Raw genomic sequence first — 5,983 nt, 5'->3', positions numbered from 1 at the left:
GACCACTCTACGAGTTAAGTAAAATTCTGGTCCTGACTCTTGACTTAAGATAATCAGTCCATAACTAACAAAATATTATTCACAGAGCTGGAAAGTGTCTATCCAAGTATCCTCCTTTTATAAGAGGAGAACAGATTTCGCTGGCTTAAAACTATCATAAAATCTATTGAAAAAAAAAAAAAAGATAATATATTAAGGAATTGCTTTCATTTATGCCTACTAATGTTAAGAATAATAATGAAATATATAGATCATTTATGCCTATTCCAACATTTGTGCTATTATAAGTACTCTTAATTATGAATAATATAAAAATATATTGTTATAGTTTGGATTTGAAGTTACTCCCAAAATCTCATATGTGAGAAAATGCAAGATGGTTCAGAGAAGAAATTATTGGGTTACAAGAGTCTTAACCCAATTAGTGAATTAACCACCTGATTTGATTGAATGGTAACTGAAGGCAGGTGGTTGTGGTTGGAGGAGGTGTGGCATTGGGGGCGTGGCTTTGGGGTGTGCATTTTGTTATCTGGCCAGTGGAGTCTCTCTCTCAGCTTTCTGATCATCATGTGAGCTGCTTCCCTCTACCTCACTCTTCTCTGTCATGATGTTCTGTCTCATCTTGAGCCTTGAGGAATGGAGCCTGCTGTCTTTGGATTGAGATCTCTGAAACCATGAGGCCTCAAATAAACTTTTCCTCCTTTACAGTTGTTTTGGTTGTGCGTTTTAGTCACAGCAGTGAAAAAGCAGACTAAAACATATATAGATCACTTTTTGTCCACTCATAATTTGTGCTACTATATGTACTCTTAAATTCATTGTGCGATAGCATTTAATCTAAAAAACTTAGTATTTGACGTCAAATAAATAGGAGTACATAAAATGAAATCTTAAATAAAACTTACTGTCTTGAAATCTGAATTTTTAGAAAAAAAACTAATGTAAATAATTTTCTAATGTCAAAAATTCAAGAGTATGCTACTTACATCAGAAAATTTGATAAATTTAATATAAAATGTTTTACATATTTACAAAAATAATATTTAAATTACAAGAAAAGTATGAAATGTTAACATAATTCTAATTCATTTTCAGACAAATTATATGACTGTGTAAGAATAAATGGATCTTAATCATAATTACCTTAATAAGCCTTAACATGTTGCATTCATTATACCCTGTATTTGATTTAGATTACATACATGATACTTATAATAGATACTTATTAATTTTCTTGCAAAAGAATGTTTAATAAGCATATGTGATTTTTACTTTTTAATTTACCTTAAATTAAAAAAATCATAGATATTTACATATAGTAGTATGCTTAAAGATTGACAGATTACTTATTGCATTTCTTCTTTCTGTTGTCAATGCATTTTAAATTTTTATTTTTGTTCTAAAATTAACATTAAGAATTTTAATGAATGATGTTGTTTCACTATATTTATTTTTTATATACACCATTAGCAACAGCCCATCATGAAGACTCATAATTAATTTATTATTGATGTATTAGGAAAACATTTAGATTAGAATCAAAACCAAACTACTTTTTCATTATTTCTATACTATTCTATATTTCCACAGCCATGAATCATTTCATAGCTTCTGTGGAGAAGACTACTACATTTTAGAATCTGTTTTAACTAATTTGGGCCTTTCATGAACAATTCTTTAAATACTTTGAAAAATAGATCTAGTATTATGGATGTTACATAAGTTTTCAAATTATATATGCTGCGTTGATATAGTTGAGTTCTACGGAGTCCCAAAGTTCTAACTGAATCCTCTTGCTCTTGATAGAGATGTTGCCCATCTGGTGAGAAAGGCTCACCATACTGAGAGATCCCCTTTAAGCCAGACCTGTGGCTGTTCATCTCATTCTCAAGGTAATGCTTCTCTTCTGTGACAGACAATGAAATTATTCAAATAAGCCAATCACATCCTTAGGCGGATTCAAGGGTTTCCCTGTCCTCTTGTACTGCTATGGATTCTGCGTCCCACAGCCCTGCTTGTTCACTCTGTTTCTGACTGCCAAATCTGTTCATAGTACACCCTGTTCTTTCTGCTAGGATATAAGTACGTGATTAATAAACGATCGTCATTTTCACCTCTTCAGTGTCAGTTGTCCTGTTTCACCATCCCTAGAAACCAAGACCAGGATTCCCTCCTTCACCACTGGGAAAGTATGCAAAACAATGAAAGCAGAAATAGCCTTATTTTAAAATCAGTTTTTAAACTAGGAACAAATAAACAACAGACCACAAATACCAATAGGATATGTAGTTAGTAGTAGTAACTTCTATTTATATAATACAATAAAAATAAATAATTCTTTCACTATGTACATATTTCTATCACCTTTATTTAGTAAATGGTCATTAAGTTGTTTTAATCTACATTTTAGGATATTTAAACACTTAAAGTCTCCAAAGTTGTGGGGACAAGTGCATGGAGTACTGCATACATGGAATATATTAAGGGTGTCTGAGTGGCAGGACATTCCCCTCATGTTAGGTGTGTGAGCCACAGGCGGCTTAACCCCTAGGCATAGACCTGGGTGTGAGGCCCTGTGTTGCAGTCCTGGAGCTTGTTCTGTGGCCCACTCCTCCATTGGTCCCTGCAAAGACAGCAGAAATTGCATTGGTGGCTGCCTGTAATGTACTTAGCTGCTGCCCGAGTATATATACATGGTAACTGCGCAATAAACTCACACCTGCTTGGTCTCTGGAGGTCTTGATTAGCGACTCTGCAGCCATGCTCTCCACTACCCTGTTCCATGGACCTCCTGGCTGGACTAGAGAGATCCCAAGCACATAATATCAATACATTTGAGCCTTTTAAAATCCTTTTTTGTTCCTGCCACTGCCTTTTAAAGTTGGAATCGACATTATAGATTCTCAGATTTTGATCATAATGGAAGTATTTTGCTTCATAAATATCCAAATCCCAATCCAAATCTAATGACACAGTACAGAATTAAAGCTCCAAAATTTAGTTATTCTCCTAGGAAACTCATCTCTTCAGCTTTGAGTTTTCACATATCAACTGGATCTTCCCAGTGGATCCATTATTGAATAAAATAATTGTTGCAGTTCAGTGCCCAGGAAGAGTAAACATACTTCTAATGCACTTTTGAAATTTCCCATGTGTGTATATCAAATATGATAATGTGGACAAGCTTGCTATATTCTAAAATGGGAGCTACATTGGCTGGATTTTCAACCCCTTGAAAAAAGGATTGTGTCATGTTTATCTTTGTATTTCCAGGATCTGGCAGAGGGCCGGGCACAGTGCAGCTGCATAGAATTAAGCAATTAATTAATAGCATGTTTGGTTCCAAAAAGGATTTGAGGTAGTTTATAGGAAGTATATACAATAAAATAACAAAATATCAGTAAAGTCTACACATTTCATAGAGAATACAAATTGGAAACTGCCATCAGGACCCAACTTGTAGACCATAAATTCCTCAGACCCATTTTATTTTGGTTAGATTTTTAACCTTGAGCATTATGATGCAAAATTGGAAACAATACTTTGTCTAGTTTATGGGGCATGCTTTTGTGTAAGATGTATTTCATATTTGCAAAATTACAGGATACCAAAATCATAGAATTACAGTGATGTTTTCTCTTTCTACACTCTGTCAGAGAGGATAGCATAATCAGAAAATATTATGCTTATATTGTGTTGTTAATCACCACGATTCATATCTTGTTCTTTTAAACAAATACATCACACCTTTAAAAATAGTGTATATTCATATATAAATAAGTATAGACATGCAAAATATTTTTAAATGTCCTTTCCTGGGTGGTTCAATGCTGGATATAAATATCATCTTAGAACATACTTCATAAAATTAGGAGAAAGATATGGTTTTATAAGGAAAGTCAAATATTTTTAAAATCATTGAAATGAAATATATATTTTCAATATAAGTTGTAAAAGACACTAAGATGTGTCAATAATGTGTATGACATAATAGTTCATTAAAGAAAATGTAGGAATGGTTTTTTAAGGCTCTTTTCTTAATATCTTTTTTGAAGTAGCACTACTAGGCTCCAAGTAATTGTTAGATATTAAGACAGAATAATCCAAATAAAAAACTCTGTAACTATCTGGTTTAACTCATGTTTACCTTGCTGATTATTTTGAAATGTAAGTGGACTCCATATACTTTATAAACTCCCTCCATGGTACATTATAATGAAACTATCAATCTGTTTTTATAAAACATTAAGTTAAAAAATAACTGTAAATATGAATGATTTCACATGTAGAGCTAGAGATACAAATGTCAGTGTCTTCAACAACAATACCTTATTCTTAATATTTCTCTTCTTATTTATGAGAAACAATCTTTATGTGAACCTCCACCAATTCTTTTTTAAAAATATTTCCAAGTTATTCATTGTATTTGGAGGTGGTCATTTGGTATGTTGGCCAAAGGATACATAATTTAACTTAGATAAAATAATTTCAAGAGATATGTTGCAAAGCATGGTAACTATAGTTATTCACAATATACTATTGTGTTAATTAGTTTAGATTACTAATTACACAATACTGTACATATTTCAAGGCAGCCTGTTGCACATGCTAGAGATATATAATTTTAGTTGCCAATTAAAATAAATGAATAACATAAAAACAAAATTAAAAGTAAAATAAGGAGAATATGAATAAAAGACAGACGGGATTGATTTCTGTATCAGTCAACTATTGAACTGCAAAATTTAAAAACTATCAAAATTCAATTTAACACTAAAGAGTTAGTATATAAACATTGATGTATAGACTATGTCAAATGTAATAGAAATAGATGAGAATTTAGATCCCCAAGCATAATAATTTTAAAATATACTTCTAATCATTATAATTTGCAACTCAAAAACAATGTACATCTGATTTTAATCAATAGCTTTGTGATGATGTACAAGATACCCATTACCTATGTATGTCATGAAGATTAAGAAAGGTGGTGTTCACAGAGGGACTTTGCAAATCACCGCATCTTTGTTATCTAAATGTATAATTATTTCACTTACTTTTGACAGTTTAAAGTATTTTCCAGGAATAACCATCTGAAGTTGGCTGACCAATACCCAATTGCATATGTAGAACTTTCATCATATTTTTCAAACCTTTTTTTTATATATCAAAAGAGCTTATAGTTGAGATTATGATGAAATCATGATAAAGGACAAGTGCAAAAGATGGAACCCGTAGAAAAGCTTCCAAAAGTCATGCATAATAATAATAATCCCCAGTATAAACTTACTAAAGTTCACATGGCATAATTCCATACCAGAATCATCATGGCTAACTTACATTATAGACATTATTTCCTATTATAATCTGTAAATTGAATTTATGTGTCTGTATCTACATCTTCCTGGTGCTCAAAATAACAATGTGGTTAGTATGTTGCTATGGATGGCAATAAAAAGATTTTTTCACTGACTATGTCTTTGAAGTAATATTTTCAAATTAGTATGAAATATATTATCTTAGGTGTGCTACCTCACTAAAGACAAGCTCATTGGATAAATAAGGACAACTATTATCATTATGGTGCCAGCACTGCAGGAAACATAAGACTAAGAGAAGGACATTATGGAAAAGAAATAGGAAAATCATAAAGGAATGTATTGTCAATCTCTAAGCATTTAAGAAGAAGAGTGGAGACCTGGAAGGTGTTTCAACTTCAGTCCTTTAATTTTGATTCAAAGCTCATCGATCTACATTTCACGTCTTATATATCTTCCCCCGACATTGCCAACAGGGAAAAAATAAATTAAACAAAGTAGACATCTAAGACAAATTTTCAAACAAATAAATGGATGACGATTACAATTTAAAATTAATTTCTCTTTCACTTTATTATCTTTGCTACTCACATGGCTACATTATAAACTTCTGGATATAAGAAATCTTTAATATCACATTTTAATTTTAATTTTTTAAATTTTTA

The sequence above is a fragment of the Marmota marmota genome, unplaced genomic scaffold, assembly GCF_001458135.2.
Source record: "Marmota marmota marmota unplaced genomic scaffold, marMar, whole genome shotgun sequence".
Lineage (NCBI taxonomy): Eukaryota > Metazoa > Chordata > Mammalia > Rodentia > Sciuridae > Marmota > Marmota marmota.
The sequence above is the reverse complement of the archived record's forward strand: the minus strand, read 5'-3'. Positions refer to the sequence as shown.